The sequence below is a fragment of the Myxocyprinus asiaticus genome, chromosome 38 (genome assembly GCF_019703515.2).
Source record: "Myxocyprinus asiaticus isolate MX2 ecotype Aquarium Trade chromosome 38, UBuf_Myxa_2, whole genome shotgun sequence".
NCBI classification, from domain to species: domain Eukaryota; kingdom Metazoa; phylum Chordata; class Actinopteri; order Cypriniformes; family Catostomidae; genus Myxocyprinus; species Myxocyprinus asiaticus.
Genome location: NC_059381.1, coordinates 10,790,826 through 10,811,997, shown reverse-complemented (window position 1 = coordinate 10,811,997; position 21,172 = coordinate 10,790,826). Strand labels below are relative to the sequence as shown.

Genomic DNA, 21,172 nt, shown 5'->3' with positions numbered 1-21,172 from the left:
TTCAAGCACAACTGTTAACACATACCATTTGAAATATTAATGAATGGAACTGTTTACTTACGTTTTTGATCGAGTCAGTAGTATTTTTAAATGTCCCATATCCTTCAGTGATAATTCCTTGGCAAAGACTCGTTTTATGACTGCTTCACAAGACGTACACATCCAGTTTATCATCCTGCACTTAGGTGCACATCGCCGGTGTTATGGGGATGTGTGCGTGCGCACAAATAATTTTATCTGACTTTCCAGCAGATGTCGGATGGCGACAGATTCGTCAAATGCAATTTTCCACGGAGCACAGATTTTAAAAAAAATGTCACGTTATTTAGAATTGTTGGAATGAATGTTAAACCGCTTTGAGTCCTCATTGTCTGTTCCTGTGTAATAGAAGCAGTTTAAAGGAAATTTACCATGTTCTCATGTCGCGCTTCACAAAGCAAGCCCACGTTAACATGGGACATTCGTTTCAATGGAAACCAAAGATTAAACTTGTCAGTGCATTGAAGTCTAATTGTAAGAATTTTCTTTGCAACATTAGCGTTTTATGTAGTTATATTTGCAGCGTATTTTCGTTTTGAGGTAGCAGCAATATTGCTGTAGTATAAGTTATACTGACATGTTATGAAGTATTTTTTTATTATCCTATTATTCTAAGTGACATTGCTGCAGGATGTTGCACAAAGCAAACCTGAAGAGTGTGTTGACCCTGTAGTCAATATGAGTGACGATAAACAATCCTTAGTTATGGCTATGGAAGATGCATATACCATACCCTAAAATTTCAGAATAAGTGACATACTCCAGTTCTGAAACATTTAATTATCCGAGAATGATTTTATGAAGCAAATTATGATTTATTTACAAACTTGTCCATAGTTAACAGGTGAGACACACAAGTATGCAACACAAAATGATTAACTATTGCAGACACACAAATTCAATAACATTTTTATATGTATGCTGGGCAACTGTATTTGCCAGCTGTGGAGGGTCTGCCCACACAGTCCCAGTGGAACCATCTTCCATATTCTGTACATTCAGTGTGAGGAAGGAAGCACAAACATTACAATTAGGTAACATGTTACTGGAAAACATCTACTTTTATGTTTGAAATGTATCATTTGCCCTCACCCATTGGTCAGTTTGGCCTTTGTATGTATGTAGCTCTCCACAATAACGGCACAGTTCTGAAAGGTCATCTATAACAGGTGGATAGTCATATCATGCCCAGAACACTTGAAAAAGAAAATTTGTGTGGGCTACCTAAGCCGTTTAAATGCCGTCATGCTCACCAGTTTCTCTCAAAAGCCTTGTAGTAATGTCTTTGCGCATCACAACAATGCCTGGTTCATCTGCAGAAAAATTCATTTCTTCCTCCAGAAGAAATGCTGATATGAGAAGTTATTTCATACATAAATCATGTGTCATTATCATTAAATATTGTAAAATAATAGATAAAATAATTGCCAATGCTTACTTTGCAAACAAATGCACCACAGGATGCGGTCTCCTGCTGAGTGGGATGCACAATTGTGTAGCATCCCCACTTTGAAATGTGCAGATCCCTCATCCTCATGAAAGATCTATGAAACAGAAAGTTCACCTGTCAGGCTACAATTCAACAACAGCATGTTATAGAATGACAGATACCTCCCTCTCAGTTCAACAGACTTCACATACTTGCCTTGTCACATCATTGCTTTGGCCGATTGCTGTTTGTTTGGCACAAAAAGGGTCAATATATATGCACTTTCCCATCTTTGGGTACATTGCCTTAAGGAAAAAAGCTAAGTATTATGTCTCATTAGATAACTATCTTTGGACACAACTGTTTTGTCTCCAGTTATGAATAAATTAAGAAACTTGCAGTCACTTACTATAAATGTCCAATGGTTGTTTACACAAACTACCCCAAAAAGCACATCATACATGGATGGATCCAGCTAAAACTAAAAGTGGTCAAATAAATAAATAAATAAAATGCAATAATTATTTTGGGATTGTGTTGAAATGCAACTGCCAACTACCTTTTTCAAGCCTTTTTGTCTTCCTTTCCAGATTGATGTCATCTGACAGGAATCTATTAAATATGCCTTTTTCTCTCCTGACATATTTAATTGGTCTGCAGTGTTGTGTCGATAAGCATTTACAACCTATTTACAGAAAGAATCAAAGTATTAGATTGTTATCACAAAGAACTGAAACACATATATACATAGGAAGCCCTCTGACTGCATTTGTAATCATGTAAAATGTATTTAGAGAATTAATTAATCTTAGCTCACTTTCTAGCTGTTTGCCCGGTGCCAGATCCATTATGTTATTTGTGTATAGTTTATAGGGGCCCATCTTGCTCCACAACAGATGTTGTTTCTTGCCCTCCCATATATAATTTATCACTAGGAAAATTAGCACAAAGAAAAATTCTGAGCTATGGCAAATGAGTCATATGTTGTCACACTATTTAGTATTTACTTTGCTCTTCAGAATTTGTAGATGCTTGGAAGGTGTCCAATGAGCAAGATGGATGTTGTTTTGTCTGTGCCTTTTTTGGGGGTCTGGATTGGGCGGATAGCAGGTTGAGTGTTGGGGCTATTGTTTTTTGGAGTTGACAGACTCTTGGTGGGACTACGAGGAGGAAGACTGGATGGATGAGGGGGACTGGATGGAGGAGGAGGACTGAGAGGAGGAAGAGGGCTGGGTGGAGTTGATGGGATCCATCTTTTTGGTTACTTTTTTAGGTGGTCTGTATTGAATTTGATTAGCGTTTTCCCTTTCGATGAGACCACATCAACATTTCCCCCCTCAATTTTCATGACAGTGAATGGACCCAACATATCTGGATCCATTTTCCTCCCTTTCTGCTCTCTGTCACACGTTCCTCACCAAAATTTTGTCCCCAGCCACAAAGTTGTCCTCCTGTCCTCTTTCCATCTTTCGCTTTCTGATTTTGTCCTGGCTCTTTTCTATGTTTTGTTTTGTAGCTTCCATTGCCGCCTCCTTTTTGCTCAACCCCTGAGACAATTCCTCATTGGCAACCATGGCTTCCAATTTTCCATGTCTGACCTAAGCAGAACATACAGCCTTCATAATCATTATACATTTTTACATATCTTTGAGTTGTTATTCTAAAACAAAGTACACAAGCACTAAACTCATAATCATTTGGCACCTCACATGGATACCTTGCCTCTCACCCAAACAATAAATAGTAGTTCTGAGTGCGAACAACGTGGAATTCAAATGTCGGTGCCACGATGATGGATTTTCCCCAACCAATTTCATCAGGCTTCTGAACATCAAAACTGAAGATGTAACATGACACTGCATTTGATTTTGTATGGGGAAAAAAATTACTGAACATGGGTCTGTTAATTTTTTTTTTTCTACCCTTTTCTCCCCAGTTTGGAATGCCCAATTCCCAATGCGCTCTAAGTCCTCATGGTGGCGTAGTGACTCGCCTCAATCTGGGTGGCGGAGGATGAATCTCAGTTGCCATCGCGTCTGAGACCGTCAATCTGTGCATTTTATCACGTGGCTTGTTGAGCGTGTTACCGCGGAGATGTAGCGTGTGTGGAGGCCCACGCTATTCTCCATGGCATCCACGCACAACTCACCATGTGCCCCACCGAGAGCCACAAATTATAGCAACCATGAGGAGGTTACCCCATGTGACTCTACCCTCCCTAGCAACTGGGCCAATTTGTTTGCTTAGGAGACCTGGCTGGAGTCACTCAGCACGGTCTGGATTCGAACTCGTGACTCCAGGGGTGGTAGTCAAAGTCAATAGTCGCTGAGCTACCCAGACCCCAAGTCTGTTCATATTTAAAGTACCTTTGAATTGTGCTATTCATTCTCTCAACAAGGCCATTTGTCTGAGGATAGTAAGGAGAACACAGACTCCTGGTGATCCCCAGTTTGAAATTGATCCCCAGTTTGAAACAGACTGAAATTGACCTTTGATAAAAGATATACAAGTTACATATATTGTTTATTTTCATATTAAATTATTTTTGGCTTGATTTGTGTTGAACCAACCTTGTTAACAAACTCTCCTCCCTAATCTGTCAGAAGTCGTTTTGGTGCTCCAAATTTGTACAAAAAAATAAAATAAAAATAATAATAATAATTAATTAAGGATGCACCGTGACCTCTTCTGCACTCTATGTCTTAAGTGAGTAGGCTTCTGGCCACTTGGTGAAATAGTCCACCATCACACAGATATATTTGTGGCCATGCTCAGTTGTTGTAAGTTTACCTATAAGGTCCATGCCAACTAATTCCAGAGGTTCTATGACCTGAAATGGGAATCAATCTTTGTAACTTTTGGGACTTAAAGGTATATAAGAGGTTTTTTATACATACAACTATGGGATTGGATGCTTTCTTCTCTGTTATTGACATTCTCCTGGCCTGACAGAAGAGAAGTGTCTTATGAGCATTTTAATCTAATATTAGCCAAAGAGTCTAAGTTAGAACAATAAATGTTCAGAAAATGTGGTTATGTTTAGTTGACTATGTACAAGACACCAAGACTTATAGCTTACCCACTTGCAGATATCCTGCTCTATGCCAGGCCATTATAATCTAGTGATTATGGCATGGTGAGTTCTCTCAACTCCACAGTGTCCCCCATGAAATTCAACAAAGATATTGTGTGCCTCCTCAGGTGATATGACAACTTTGGCCAAATGCTGACTCTGATCTTCCCTTTTTCTGCATTTGTAATACAGCATTCCATCTGGAGTAATCATGTTATATTAGTAAATTAAGATCACAGTTGTATAACCTTCAGTGATGAGAACAATTTAACACTCCCTTACCCTTCAGTGTGAAATTTTAAAATCTTCTCTTTATATAATACCGCTCCTTACTTGAGCAGCTTTTGGGGTAAATGTTATGCTGCAAGAAGTTGTTTTTTTATCTCCCGCACTTAACATGAATCCATTTGCCTTGACAAAACAGTATATTATCTGGCCTGGTAACTCTGACAATAAATGATACTGAATTTATAGACCTCTTAATCTGTGTTCCTAATTATTAGCAGGCAACAAACATTTACAAATACATTGAATACACATGGCATGATGTATCATGGTTGTTTGGATGTTTACAAGGTTGGTAAAACTGAACTTAAGACACCGAATGGTACAATTCAAAGGTATAAGATGTATGAAGACCCATGTTAATTAATTTTTTTCAAAATCAAATACAGTGCCATGTCACATTTCCACTTTTATAGGCCTGGCAAAGATAGTTGGGGGGGGGGACATCCGAAGGCCACATTGTTAAAAAAAAAAAAAAAAACATTTAAAATTACTGCAAAGTTTTCCCCATACTACTTGATATTTGCTACATACATACTACTGAATAGCTAAAGACTTTATTACATGTCATTTTAAAGTACCTTGAATGTCACCTTGAAATGTAATTATGCCATAAACATGACATGAATAGCTCCAGTTATGGGAATTGTGAAAAAACACCTTCACATGTTCATTATGTTCATTACACATATTAAAGAATTTGGCTTCGAATCCTTAACTGCTTATTGCTTGTTTTATTAGAACTACTGTTGAAGAATACAACTGGCCTAAAGAGAGACCAAATGGAAAATGAAGACAAGGAGTCCTGAATTAAGAGAGTTTACTGAAGACACAGTGCTCTCCACACTTCCACTGACAGACGTCAGACACTTCAATGAGTTCATGGACCATTACTCTGAGCAAAATGGAAACACTATTACTTTTTAAGCATAAAGGATGTAAAATCAGTTGATGTAATTTCTAAGATTCTGATAAGTGAAAGAATCAGAAAATTCCACAATTCCAGAATTGTTCCAAACACCGATTTCTGTTCAACATAAATGATGTAGAAAAAAAAAAAAAAAGAATCATGAAAAAAGAAATTGAAACACTCTGTACTTACTTTCTAATCCATTGTCATAAATCCAGGCTTACCAGGACATCCAAGCACAAGAACAGTTTTTACCCTCAGGCCATTATCCTCATGAACAATTATAATGCCTCAGGATTATCATGATGGCGCCGCGGATGGCTGCCACGGTGTGGAGCTCCTCAGTTCTTTTGTTGTTTTTGTTTGTTTGTCCTGTGTTTAATAATCTTTCTCCAGTCAGTTTTAACAGAGATGATCCGCTGAACATTCGACAGCATATACCAGACAATCTTTTCCCAGTTTTCAAATATTCAGACGTTTTGCTAGACATTTTAGTTGGAGGCGCAGCTCTGCTGTTCAAGAGACGCAGGTGAGGGAGACGAGCCGGTGCGCTGGTCAAACTCCGTCGGCACGGATTTCGAACAGCGCTGCCGAGTATTCACTTAGCAAATCTCCGCTCTCTTCCTAACAAAACGGACGAACTACATCTCCTCACCCGCACAAACAAGGACTTTTCAACCTCTGCTGCCTTGTGCTTCACAGAAACCTGGCTGAGTAAAGCCATTCCAGACAGCACGTTACATCTGCCGGGCTTCCAGCTGTTCAGAGCGGATCGCATCGCGGAGTTAACGGGGAAAACAACGTTAAAGAGGATGTGCTGTCCTAATTTGGAAGCGCTTTTTATTAACTGTAAGCCTTTCTACTCGCCACGGGAGTTTTCCTCGTTTATTCTGGTGAGTGTGTATATCGCACCAAACGCGTGTTTGAACACAGCGCCGCAACAGCCGGCTGATCAAATCACAGACATGGAACAACAATACCCGGACTCAGTTATAATTATTCTTGGGGATTTTAACAAAGCAAATCTCACACGTGAACTGCCCAAATACAAACAGCACATCACATGCCCCACCAGAGACAGGAACATACTGGATCATTGTTACACAACAATAAAGGATGTATATCGCTCTGTCCCTAGAGCAGCTTTGGGACTCACTGATCACTCTCTGGTTCATCTTCTTCCAACCTACAGGCAGAAATTAAAATCAACCAAGCCAGTATTATGGACTGTAAAGAGATGGACCAATGAAGCAGAGCTGGAACTACAAGCCTGCTTTGATTGCACGGATTGGAGTGTTTTTGAGGCTGCAGCCACACACCTGGAGGAGCTCACAGATACTGTTACATCATATATCAGTTTCTGTGAGGATATGTGCATTCCTACTAGGACTTATTTAAAGTTCAACAATGACAAACCGTGGTTTACAGCAGAGCTCAGGCAGCTTCGTCAGGCCCAAGAGTCTTGTACAATCAGGCCAGGAACACACTGATCAGGGAAATCAGAGTGGCTAAAAGAAGATACTCTGAGAAGCTGAAAAACAAGTTTTCAACTAACGACCCTGCATCAGTGTGGAGTGGCATGAAACAACTCACAAATTACAGGACTCCTACCCCCAACCCTGTAGGGAACCAACAACTGGCTGACGACCTGAATGTGTTCTACTGCAGATTTGAAAGGCCCAATCTCACACCCCACACCCACTCTGACCTTCACTTCACACAAACACCAACATGTCCTGCAACCCCCCTCCTCCCCCCTCCTGCTACTCAACCTGCACTTAAGATCTGTGAAGATGATGTGAGCCACGACTTTCAGAAACAAAAGACGAGGAAGGCTCCAGGCCCAGATGGCGTCTCACCAGCGTGATCCTGTGCTAACCAGCTGGCCCCCATCTTCACACAGATCTTCAATAGATCACTGGAGCAGTGTGAAGTCCCATACTGCTTCAAATGCTCAATCATTATTCCTGTCCCAAAGAAACCAAAAATCACAGGACTTAATGACTAATGACCTGTTGCCTGACGTCTGTGGTCATGAAATCATTTGAGAGACTGGTGTTGGCCCACCTGAAGAACATCACTGGACCCTTTCTAGATCCCCTTCAATTTGCTTATCGAGCAAACAGGTCTGTGGATGATACAGTCAACATAGGATTGCATCATATCCTGCAACATCTGGACAGACCAGGAACATATGCAAAGATCCTTTTTGTGGACTTCAGTTCAGCTTTCAACACCATCATCCCAGCTATACTCCAGAATAAATTACACCAACTCTCTGTTCCCATGTCTATCTGTCAGTGGATTACCAGCTTTCTGACGGACAGGCAGCAGCTTGTGAGACAGGGAAAACTCACTGGGGGCACCTGTACAATCAGCACTGGTGCCCCCCAGGGATGTGTGCTCTCCCCACTACTCTTCTCCCTCTACACCAATGACTGCATCGCCAAGGACCCCTCTGTCAAGCTCCTGAAGTTTGCAGATGACACCACTATCATCGGCCTCATCCGAGATGACGATGAGTATGCATACAGAAGGGAGGTTGAACAGCTGGCTGTCTGGTGCAGTCAAAACAACCCCCCCTTGCCCACTACCTTTTTGAACTGTTGCCTTCTGGCCAACGCTTCAGAGCTCTGAGCACCAGAACCGTCAGGCACAGGAACAGTTTTTTCCCTCAGGCTATCCATCTCATGAACAGTTAAATTGCCCCATTGAGCGATAACTATGTGCAATACACAGTTTAGTCTTTCTTATATTTATCCAACACATCCAACCTCTTCTGCCATTTCATTCCTCTGAAAAAAAAACAACAAAAAAACATTTGCACTGTACATAACAGATTGTATTAGATTTGCACTACCCTTGTGTATGTGTGTATGTATGTGTGTGTGTCTGTATGTATGTGTATAATTAGTTTTATTTTTTATTTTTTATTATTATCTATGTCTTGCTGCTGTTTTTGTACTGTTTTTGTATTGTTGTACACTGGAAGCTCCTGTCACCAAGACAAATTCCTTGTATGTGTAAGCATATTTGGCAATAAACTGATTCTGATTCTGACTCCCCATAGTGCAATAATGTAAATACATATCTCATGTATATATGTAAATTCACATATTTAATTCTATAACTGTACATACCACTACCTTGCACATACATTACCACTTGCACATGTACACCATTCTGTTATATGTTCTGTTATTTGTATGTCTATTTATACTCTTACCTTGTTTTATGTTCTGTGTGCACTTATTTCTCCTATCATCCAAAAAAATTCCTTGTTTACGTGAGAACACTTGGCAATAAAGCTCGTTCTGATTCTGATAAGTTACCTTCATGACTCTATGCATAGTTAAGCTTTATGTCCAGGGTAGAGGACACAGAGTCATACACTCTGACAAGTGTCAGCTACTTGTACAAGAGATTTCAAATAATAAAATCACTTAAGAACAAACACAAACCAACTCTACATTCTTTATAAAAACATTTATACAAAAAGTAAATTGATTACGATAATAATAAACTGCAGATCAAATCATAAGACTTGGTAATGCATTTATTTAATTAATTAATAATCAGAAAAAGAAGGTATAATAAAATGAGAACTCTTATCGGAAAAATCAACAATCATTTCACATTTCACGTTGCAATCCATGGGCGTTTCCAAACGGCATTTAAGCACCCTTGAAGGGCACTTTGGGAAGGGGGTGCCACTCAAAAGGTTGTTCCAAACGAAAGTACGAAAGTTAATTATTTCACAAAGGACCCTTTCATAAGACTTTTAGTGAAGGCTAAATTTAAACTGTGATGCCATACTCCCTTCAGAGTGCCCACATCAAGAGCTCTGTCTTTCGTCGTGAGTAGGGCATATGGATGATCACTTTCGATTGGAATTCGCCCGGTTTAGGTACTGGCTAATTTAATTTAAACTAAGCCAAAATGTGTTGTCATATGCAATCAGAACACATGAGAGTACACTGCAGACACATGTCTGCCTATGATAGTGTTGCAAAGAAAATTCTTACAATTAGACTTCAATGCGCTGACAAGTTTAATCTTCGGTTTCCATTGAAATGTACATCCCATGTTAACGTGGGCGTGGTTTGTGAAGTACGAATTGAGAACATGATAAACTTCCTTTAAACTGCTTCTATTACACAGGAACAGGCAATGAGGATGCAAAGTGGTTTAACATTCATTCCAACAATTCTAAATAATGTGAAAAACGTTTTTTAATCTTTGCTATGTGGAAAATCGCATTTGACGAATCTGTCGCCGTCCGATATCTGCTGGAAAGTCAGGTAAAATTATTTGTGTGCATGCGCACATCCCCAGTTAACACGATCCCCAGTTGATCCATAACACCGGAAACAAATTAAAACAGTCAAAGACGTCAATCTAGTGCGTGTTTACCACACACGTGCCATGGGTTTGAGACTGGGCAAGCATCAAAGATTTTTAACACACATTATTAAACGCTGTGCCAGAACACATTATACGGGTGAGTGTAATGTCACAGAAATGTTGTAGACATAAATTGTTGCCTTAGAACCCACCAGTCAATGGAAACATCTATGTCACAGTGGCAAACTTCATGATCAAATTGTTTTAAATCTAGAACAGTAATATTGCTCATATCACACAAATAAAAGATGATCATATATTGAGCAGAGCATGTTTATATCCATTAAATAATACCTAAACCATACTGCCAGAGAAGCTTGTTTTGACATACAACAAAAATAAAAAGATTGCAAGTTACTAGTTTCACTACATCACTTTTCCCACAGTTCAGAAACACTGGAATGGACAGCAGCAATTAACTAATCTAACCACCAAAGACGACAGTCTTAACCTGAATGCACAAGGCAAATATAACGTAAACACGGCAGTCATCCTTTAATATATTTTTTTAAACAGACACTGCGCCCTAATGTTAGAACTATAAAACAGAGCATAACACAAGGAGGACATGATTGCCAGATCACTATTGTATAGCCTCAGACTAACCCGAAACAATGACCTAGTATCTATGACCTAGTATCAATAACACAGATTTATAATAAATATATTAACTTACCCCGACTTGAACACAAAATCCATATGTCTCTCCTTGCGAATGAACGTCTTTGACATTTTGTTGTAAAAGTCGCCCGCTTGTTGAAGTTTCAATAGCCTCTCTTTCTCGATTTGTGATTGAAATTAACTTTGCCAAATGCATGTAGGTCATCGATGCTTACACTATATCCATTTTAGCGCTTCATAGCACAGTAGTTACGTGAACTTGAACGTGATAACGTAAAACAAAAATGTAGCCTATCAGATAGCGTAATTGAAGGAAGGAGCTTCTGACTGGCTTAATCGTTTAGGTAAGCATGCTTACCTTGGTCATTTGTAATAGTGGGTGTGATTCGGTTTGAATGAACGTATAATGTTGAATGAAAGGGCGGTAAACAATGCTTTGAATCGAAGTCAGAGAAAGCATAACATAAAGTGCTTATACCTGAGTGTGGCACCAATTCCGCCAAAGTGAATAAATGAATAACTGTATTAAATATTTCAAAGTGTCATTTTTCTTTTCACTCTTCTGTTAGGTAAGCACTGCTTACCCTGCTTATATGGACGGCACGTCTCTGGCGTTTACATACATCAACAATTAAAAATAGCGCTGACAGGCGAAAGAACAGTTTGTTGAGCAGTGTAAGCAACAAAACAACAGGAGCCACAGCGGCTGATGAAACGCATCTTCTCTTCAGAGTTGAAACTTGACACCGCATCTTTTAAAAGCGTGCCAGAGAGATGACAATTGTCAAAGACGTCTGTGTAGTTCATGTTTGTATACAAAAATAATTCAAAATAGTCCAGATGGGTCCCCTCTCCTGTTCAGGAGTAGTTAGGCCACAGAGAGTAGGCCTTTTGTCCTTCTCTCTGTCTCTGTTTACAAGCCAAGTGAGCACCAGTGGGCGGGGCCATGGGTGCCATGATTTTAAAATAGGGGTTGATGTTGTTGCTGTAGAGGCCTTCTTGAATTAATGAGTACCCCAAGTGACGTAGAGTTGTCACGGAAGTAGAGAATGGAGCGTTTTGGCAGCTTGGTTTCAATAAATGCTTTTAATGCATGGGGATTAAGTTTTGAGTTCTAGAATTTACAGTATTTCTTTTTTTTATTTTTTGTTATAGAAGAATGACCTCTTATATGTCAAAATATAAAGGAAAATTTGATTCCTCATGACATGACCCTTTAAAAAAAAAAAAAAAAGCAAAAATTTTGGATATAGTAAGATACAGTACTTACAATGGAAATTAGTGGGGCCAGTCAATAACATTAAAATACACACTGTTTTAAAGTAAAGCCACAAAACGTAAACTTTATTAACGTGATTTTACTGAGACAAAATCCGGGATTTATTGGTGTTACAGCGTTTACCAGAATACAGGGTGTCCCGGTGTTATACTGTCATGACAACAATGTTGTTTGGATATAACTTTACATAAATAGGTTAGCTAGCATTTTATCACACTAAAATCATGTTAACACGTCTAATTAACTAAGGGATGTGTCCAAATAGTTTTTTGTGGTAACCAAAATTATGCCACAATGCTGTCGATTGAGCTTTGCTTGTATTGGTCTCAAGGTCATTTTAGTGAATGTATGAAATCAGTTTCCCTAAATTTTACATAGATGACTAGCAGATTATGTTTGACAACCAAAAAGTGTCCACTAATACTATATTACTTATATAAACAGTATATATATATATATATATATATATATATATATATATATATATATATATATATATTTAGATATATATATACACACAATACTAAATATTTAGAGTAAATATGTGTACACACTTATATAAACACTAGGTTTGATATTTTATTACAGTACATAATATAATGACATGCATACATTTTAAGTGTGGTTTGCGTATATTCCCTTAATTGAGATTTTGGTGCTAGATTTTAGATTTAGATATTTTAGTTTTCCTTAAAAGTTAAAATAAAAATAATAATAATAAAAAAACATTATATTGAGATTTCTAGTCACCTGTATCTACAGCAGAGCTTTAGAACTACCACTCAAAGTTATCAACCTGTATTGGCCACAAAAGTGTTGGTCCACAGCTGTGGAATGCCGTACTTGTTACGGCTCCTTGAGTTAAATTTGTTCCCAGAGTTCATTGCTTGAGCAGAGGCAATTTTCTGCATGACGGTGAGGTATGACAGGCTACCTCTCCTGCACTGAAAAAACGGCTGTATAATTGCCTCTCCTTTCATCAGCACCATTCCTATCTCTTCATGTGGCATAGCCTCAATGTTAGCTCCATTGAGAAAAGGGCAACAAATTAAAGTATGAGGACATTTGTCTTAAGCTCAGCAGGATGAAATGCGTGACTTCTGGAGCATTAATTGGTTGAAGTTGTTTTTATTTTAGATTTTTCCTTTGGACGTGAGTTATTCCATGTCTAGGCTTTCTGCTGGTTTTTAAGTCATACATAGTTCTGCATTAAAGGAAAATACATATCTCACTGTGAATTTGGCGACAGCTGGTGGAAAGTTCTTCAGCTGAAAGTTGTGCTTATCGACATTCAAACTACTGGCCCCTGTGGCCAAAGCTGGAAGTGTTGTTGAACAAATGGACATGTGTGAGCTCCAGTTTCCAGGAGAATATGTCCACAGAGTGGCGCCAAAAGCGAGGAGTATTTAGTTGTAAATGATATAATACAGTCAACCGGAATGTATATTTTATTAACCATATGCCCTAACCAAAACTTAACCTTCAGTGCAGTAAAAATTTAATTTTAGGGGAAAAAAATGGAACCTCCAAATCACGCTCATCGTTGATTGTGTAAACACGATTACTTCCTGGTTTCCATGGGACCAGAACTCGTGTCTCTGATGCTGGAAAAGGTAGACTTATTTGAATGAATGCCAATATATCTGATGGGGGATGGTGCTTGTCTGTAACTCACCAGAATGGGGTCAATATCAGGGTAATGGAACAATCGGTAGCAAAATGTTGAGTTACCGTGTTATCGTGTTGGAAAGGAATGTTCAATACAATTTAAGCTCTATTGACAGCATTTGTGGTGGAAAATAATTTTGACTTACCCTCAGCAAAAATCAAGGACCATGTAATAAATATTAAAATACACACAATTTCAAAAATATAGTCACAAGAATAATGTTAACGTCATAATGCTGGTGTGAGATTAGTGTTCATCCACCTTGAAAAGTAGTTCCAACTGAAAAAGGATGGTTGATACAACTTTATAGCTCAAATAATAAATCATAAATTATCTTTATAAATAATGTAAGTGATTTAACAAAAATACAACCCTCACATTTCTAACTGTAGACCCTCTGGAACGCTTGCAATATTTTCTTCAGTTGTAGGCCTTGTGTTACTATAAGAATGATTTTTGCCTTTTTTTAAATGTATATTTTGTTTTGTTGCTTATTCTTTTTTTCTGTGGTAATCAACATTATGCTAAATGCTGTCAATAGCTTTGCTTGTATCGAACCCGAAACATCTCTTGTCTAATTACAATCTCTTGTCCGTGAATTACCTTCACAAGCACATAACTGAGAAAGACAATTCTTTAGCATTCTAATGATTCTGTCCCCTAACAGTGACAGCTAAATACCTTCATTAAAGTGATGAACGCTCACTTTTGGCTTGAGGTGTACAGCTGTTTGGGTGTGATGAGAAGGTGTTAGACATGATTAGGAGGTAAACACAAGATTCTGCCAGTATTCTAGTTGGCTTGGGTAATGGGAAATCCTTCTGGAACTGCGGGTGAAACAGGAACGCATTAGTGAGAGCTTGCAAACTGTATGAAAGCCCAGGGCTAAAGAGCTGAACTTTGAAGGATCCTTTTAAAATGTCAGAGGAGGACAGAATTGATTGGTAGCCTGGAAGTTAAGTTTACTGCATATTTAAGTTGTTCTTTGTGACAGTCTCTCTGTTAAGGTGAGTGAGCAAATACTCTATGAGGCTTGGAAATTCTCCTTAATTGTAGATATGAGGATAAATTGTAAAAGTGAATCATGTGTTGCAGTTGGCTCATTCTATAATTAGGTGTACATTTCATGTCAACAAAAAAGTACAAAAACAAAGTGTTTCTCAATAAAACAGCTATTAGTTTAAGTTGATATATTTCTTCAGTGTAACATATCTACTAGTTGCAAAGATTAAGCATTAAACACCTTTATATTATAAGGGAAAGGATGTTTTCCCTAGTGAGTTTGTCAACTATGTTACAGCCAAACCGCATGCCATTACAGACACTGATTAAATGCTACACTTAAAGTAACACACATAATTAAGGGTTCTTTTGTCTATTCTGCCATATTTGCAGTAATTCTTTTAAAATCATTTTAAGAATTTAATGTTTTTGCAGATATTCATGTGAGATTTTCAGCACAGTCACTAGTGACAGTAAATTTTCTATCATAAATCTGCCTTTAAATGTAATTTTGGTAGTTTTAAGAGATGTTATGCAAAACTCCAACCTTTGTGGATGTAAAATATAAATTGAAGGATATCATAAGCAGCATTCTTGTTATATGAAATGTAAAAAAAAAAATAAATAAATAAATAAATAAAAAAAAAAATCTGCTGTAACGTAGTTGACGGTGAAAGTAACAGTTGTAAAAACAATATCCTGCTTTTTTCACAAATACGACGACACAGATTACATAAGAAGATCTCTGTTTTAACTTGCAAAGGAACAATATCTAGTTAATTTGATAAAATAAATGAAATGTCTCTTAATCCCTAATTATCATGATTCACACGCATGCACGCACACACATGTACTAGAGCACACACACCATCAGTGTCCTCTGGCACATAAAGGCTTAAATTATGCAAATATATATTCAAATATATATATATATATATATATATATATATATATATATATATATATATATAGTAACTTCAAAATTTGAATATATATTTGAGTTAAAACCATAATAATATTGCAAAACATAACAATGTACCCAATATAGTTGACGGTCAATTAATATACTCCTTGACAATATGCTATTGTAGTTAAAATATTGAAAACATTTGTTTAGTGACATAACTGACAGAACATTTGTGGGCCTGAGTAAAATAAGATATTTTCTTTATTAAAATATCAAACTCAATCTAAAAAATACTATTTTTCTGAAGTGTCAAATATAGATCAAGTTAACTTTAAAATGTTTTTATTCATTATTTTGAATACCCACTCACTTCGAAAAATAGACAATGCAAAAACTTTCAATTCAGAAACATCATGTCAATTTCAAGCAAAATGAAACATGAGGTGCACAAAATATGTGTGTAATATTATAACATGCTTTCCCTTAATGGATAAAATGGGATATTTCTGAAGAAAATGGTTAGAAAATATATAATTATCATCAATGGACATTAAATGTACCCTAAATTATAGAATTAGCCGGTTACTTAATTGAGAAAAATGAGTGAGGAAAGGAAACTAAAGGATTATTCTGGATTCAATACAAGTTAAACTCAGTCAACAGCATTTGTGGCATAATGTTGATTACCGCAAAAAATAATTTTGTCTTGTCCCTTTTTTTTCTCAAAAAACAAAACAAAAATTGAGGTTTCAGTGAAAATGCATATCAGTGCAAAAACCAAGCCATGAGGTCAAAGGAACTGCCTGCAGAGCTCAGAGACAGGATTGTGTCGAGGCACAGATCTGGGGAAGGCTACATAAAAAACAATTCGGCTGCACTGAAGGTTCCCAAGAGCCCAGTAGCTTCCATAATTCTTAAATGGAAGAAGTTTGGAACAACCAGGACTCTTCCTAGAGCTGGCTGCCCGGCCAAACTGAGCAAACGGGGGAGAAGGGCCTTGGTAAGAGAGGTGACCAAGAACCTGAAGGTCACTCTGGTTGAGCTCTAGAGATCATGTGTGGAGATGGGAGAAACTTGCAGAAGGACAACCATCACTTCAACACTCCACCAATCTGGGCTTTATGGCAGAGTGGCCAGACGGAAGTCTCTTCTCAGTGCAAGACCCATGAAGCACCTAAAGGACTCTCAGACTGTGAGAAACAAGATTCTCTGGTCTGATGAAATGAAGATTGAACTGTTTGGCCTCAATTCCAACCGACATGTCTGGAGGAAACCAGGCATCGCTCATCCCCTGTGCAATACCATCCCAACGGTGAAGCATGGTGGTGGTAGCATCATGATGTTGGGGTGTTTTTAAGCAGCAGGGACTGGGGGACTGGTCAGGGTTGAAGGAAAGCTGAATGCAGCAAAATACAGAGACATCCTTAATGAAACCTGGTCCAGAGTGCTCAGGACCTCAGACTGGGTGAAGGTTCATCTTCCAACAGGACAATGACCCTAAGCACATGGCCAATACAATGCAAGAGTGACTAAGGGACAACTCTGTGAATGTCCTTGAGTGGCCCAGCCAGAGCCCGAAATTGAACACAATCTAACATCTCTGGAGAAACCTGAAAATGGCTGTCCACCGATCGTCCCCATCCAATCTGTCAGAGCTTGAGAGGATCTGCAGAGAAGAATGGCAGAAAATCCCCAAATCCATTTGTGCAAAGCTTGTCGCATAATACCAAAAAGACTTGAGGCTGTGATCGCTGCCAAAGGTGCTTCAACTAAGTACTGAGTTAAGGGTCTGAATACTTATGTCAATTTGATATTTCATTTTTTTATTTTTAATAAATTGCAGTTATCAAAAATCTGTTTTTTTTCTTTGTCATTATGGGGTATGGAGTGCAGACTGATGTGGGGAAAAAAATAAAATAATGCTGCAACATAACAAAATATTAAAAAAATCAAAGGGTCTGAATACTTTCTGAATGCACTGTACTGTAAGCATAACCCTCGCAAAATTTTGCCTTTTTTTTTAAAAAATTTTATGGGGAATTTAGAATAATCTTTATTTATGTTCCATTATTCCAGTCGGTGCACTGCACTAAATAGTCTTAAACGTATGCAGATGCATATTGTGGTGTCCTTCCTTCTGTGAGTGACTCGTAAATGGGCAATTAACACTCGTAACATGGACTAAATGGGACTCAGATATTGAAATGGGTGTCTTCCTGACAGAGGAAGGTGGTGCTTTGCTTTCAGAACAAAGGCTTCAAGGTGAATGGAGGGCAAGACAGAATGAGAACAGGAGACTGACAGCAAGAGAGAAAGAGATGTTCCTTTTTGGCATATAAGGAGGTGGAAAATGAATCTAAAATCAGTTCGCTCGTGCCACGAAATACCAGCTGTGAGATTAACTGCGTTTTAAGTCTGAAGAGGGCCTTTGAGGCGTGGGCTGCATGCGTCACTAAGCTATAGTCCCCGGTTGTCTGACAGCAGCTCCGTTGGGACGGCCTGTCGGACTGACGATTATAAGCAAAGGATAAACACCGCCACTCTCAGCCCGAGCCATGCCCAAGCCGTGGAGAATGCACTCAAATGAGCTAACAGGTGCGTGGTATGCCCACACTGAAGTTAGCTACATTCGCGCTTTGAAAGAGCTCAAACCAGACTCATAAGACAAAAACAGGTGTTGCAGAATGACAACCATAATAAAAGGGAAGTTCGATATCAGATAAAAACGGCTCAGACAATACAATGAGCAGCATCAGTATAGGGCCATTTGTTTTGGTATATCACTGACTTGCTGATAAAAGGACATGATGTCACTAGTAGTTTGGACTGTTTGACATTGCATAAGCAATGCTGCAAAACAAACATCCTCAAAAAATATTCTCTAAAGGCAAACAAACTAAGGCAAAAAAAAAAAAAAAATGGTTTTAAATAGTGTTCCAAATATTACGAATGTTACGTTAAATGCCCGTGTAAAAATATATCACACACTGTGAGTAGAGCAATGGTAGAACCTTTCTACATAGGGAGCTTAGCCTAAAATAGCATAACACGGTGGTCACATAGACATAGGACTTTATTTTACAGTATGTGTACTTTCCTGGTACATATATGGTAAATATGTTGTACCTACAGACAAATGTGTTGTAATAAGAGGTACTTACCTGAAGTGTTCGTAAATGGTAACTAATATGAAATATTACAGTACTTACCAATGGTACATATTTGGTAATTATGTTGTACCTCCAGATATTTGTGGTGTAATAACAGGTACTTACTTATGGTATGTGTAGTCTACATGGTTATACGAAACATTACTGTACTTACCAATGGCACAAACATGATAAATATGTTGTAACAACGCATACTATTTTAAGTGAACCTATATGGTAATATGAAACTTTACGGTACGTCTCAGTGCTACACACAGGGTAAATACGTAGTACTATTTACAGACAAGTGTGGGGTACTAACAGGCACTTATTTACAGTGTACGTACATGTTAACTAATGTGAAATATTTTGGTACTTACCAGTACTTTAAAAAGGTTATTTAAAAATGATAGATATTAGTAAGTTCTCATGGTACATGCTTTGGAAGTTGGATGGGACCTTACATAGAACCTTATATGAAACACAGCATTAACTATACAGTACTTCATAGGGTTAGTACTTAGTAATTTTAAGCAAGACCTTCTTCATATGACAGCTGGTAAAGTCAAGTGCAAATATGAGTGTGATGTGAAATTAGTATTGATCAAACCTGATTGTAGTGGGTTTACTATTTTATATTTGTGCTAATAATTACACTCCGGCACAGAGGTGATATCTCCCTGATAGCTTAAAATATCCTAGATAATTAAAGGAATGTTCTGAGTTCAATACAAGTTAAGCATAATTGACAGCATTTGAGGCATAAAGTTGATTCAATTGATTCAACATTATTTTGATTCAGCGTTGATTGATAAAAGTATTTTGAATTGCCCCCTATTTATAAAAAAAAGTAAAAAAATAAAAATAAAATAAAAACGTGGTTATATTAAAGCACTTACAACGGAATTGAAAGGAACCAGCCCATAAACAATACAATACACACTGTTTTAAAATAATTGCCACAAGAATTAAACATTATACATGTTAACATGATTTTAGTCTAATAAAATCATGTTTAATAAAATTAATGTTTACATCTTTTTGCTATAATTTCATCTCGTCCTTCGTTTATTTAAAAAAATAAATAAATAAATTTTCTTTTAAAAAAATCACAGTTAGAGAATGGCACTTACAATGGAAATGAATGGGCCCAGTCCATAAACATTAAAATATACACAGTTTCAAACTTTAATAAATGAAGGACGAATTTTATTTTATGTGGTTATGGGAAATCATTTTAATGTTATCAAAATTATTCTACAAATGCTGTCGACTGAGCTATACTTTTAATGATGCATAATAGGCTACACTTTCTCAACACTTGTCAACATAGCAAGCTAATGGATCATGCACTAGCTTAGCAACTGCCATTGAAACGACATCCTACTTATTTGACGTACTGCTTTTTGCATACAAAGACCTATAAAGTAGGGAAGTACACATATCTGGATACGAACTTGATTGCCGAAAAACAAATGATGCTGGATCATTTGCATATCCATTCTGATTGGTCAGTTTACTTTCAGCCTACTCCTTAAACTTAAATGTTTTTGAGGAGATGCAGCCTTTCTTGACTCTTACCTGACGGACTGCCACAGAAGCCCATGTTAAGTATGTTTAAAGCACATTTTCATGATCTTACAAAACATTATTACACACCTTTGGATAATTCTAACAGATGCCAAATTCACATATATTCAAATTATTTTCAAGGTGTCACGTTTGCTAAATGTGTATATGCAGCTTTAAGGGTAAGCTGGCCTGATAAAAAAGTCCGCTGATTTTCACACGGGATTCATTAATTAATGAATGCCTCGTGTGTAACAGAAAGCCACAATAAGTGAAGTAAGTGCCAGTGCCGGTTTATTTCATCAAACCGTTCCTTGTCCCTATTAATTTCATGCCATGCGGCAAGTTCCAAATTGAGCATCTTAATGGCTGCTTTTTAAAAGGGAGCAAAGCAAAGGTCACTTGAAAACCAGAAGGGAGAGGTTGAGCACAGCCGAAAGCTGTCTGTCAAAAAGCTAGGATCTGAGACAGGAAAGGTTTATATGCAAGGGCGTGGGGGGGTGGGGGTGGTGGTCTTCAGTTTAATCTGGTTTGGCTGGTCGGCCAGCTGGTCTCCCAGTCTGACCAGCAGAAAAGTGCCCCAAAGCCTCTAAAATCAGCCAACAGACCATCTTAAAAAGGTTGGAAGACCAGCAAAACATCTTAGGCTGGTTTGATTTTTGTACCATAGACCTGCATTCTTTAAGATGGAGTCATAGGAATTACTGTAGAGCTTGGTGTGTTAAAGCTTTAAAGCACCTTGGGAGATGGGCCACTCAATTTAATAGGGACCGAAATGGTCCAGACAGTCAGAATGAAGCAATAGACTAAAGCAAACCAGTAAAGGTCAAGAGTGT

The 21,172-nt window shown here is 37.9% G+C and overlaps 1 long non-coding RNA gene across 1 annotated transcript; it reads right to left on the bottom strand.

The window, feature by feature from the left end:
• Positions 1-958: 958 nt before the first annotated feature.
• On the bottom strand, positions 959-2,658 carry LOC127428606 (uncharacterized). Its single transcript, XR_007895116.1, has 7 exons — positions 2,286-2,658; positions 2,028-2,153; positions 1,878-1,949; positions 1,478-1,773; positions 1,293-1,388; positions 1,132-1,199; positions 959-1,029 (listed from the first exon to the last, which is right to left on the bottom strand). It is a non-coding gene; the product is annotated as an uncharacterized LOC127428606 (long non-coding RNA).
• Between the last annotated feature and the right edge of the window lie 18,514 nt (positions 2,659-21,172).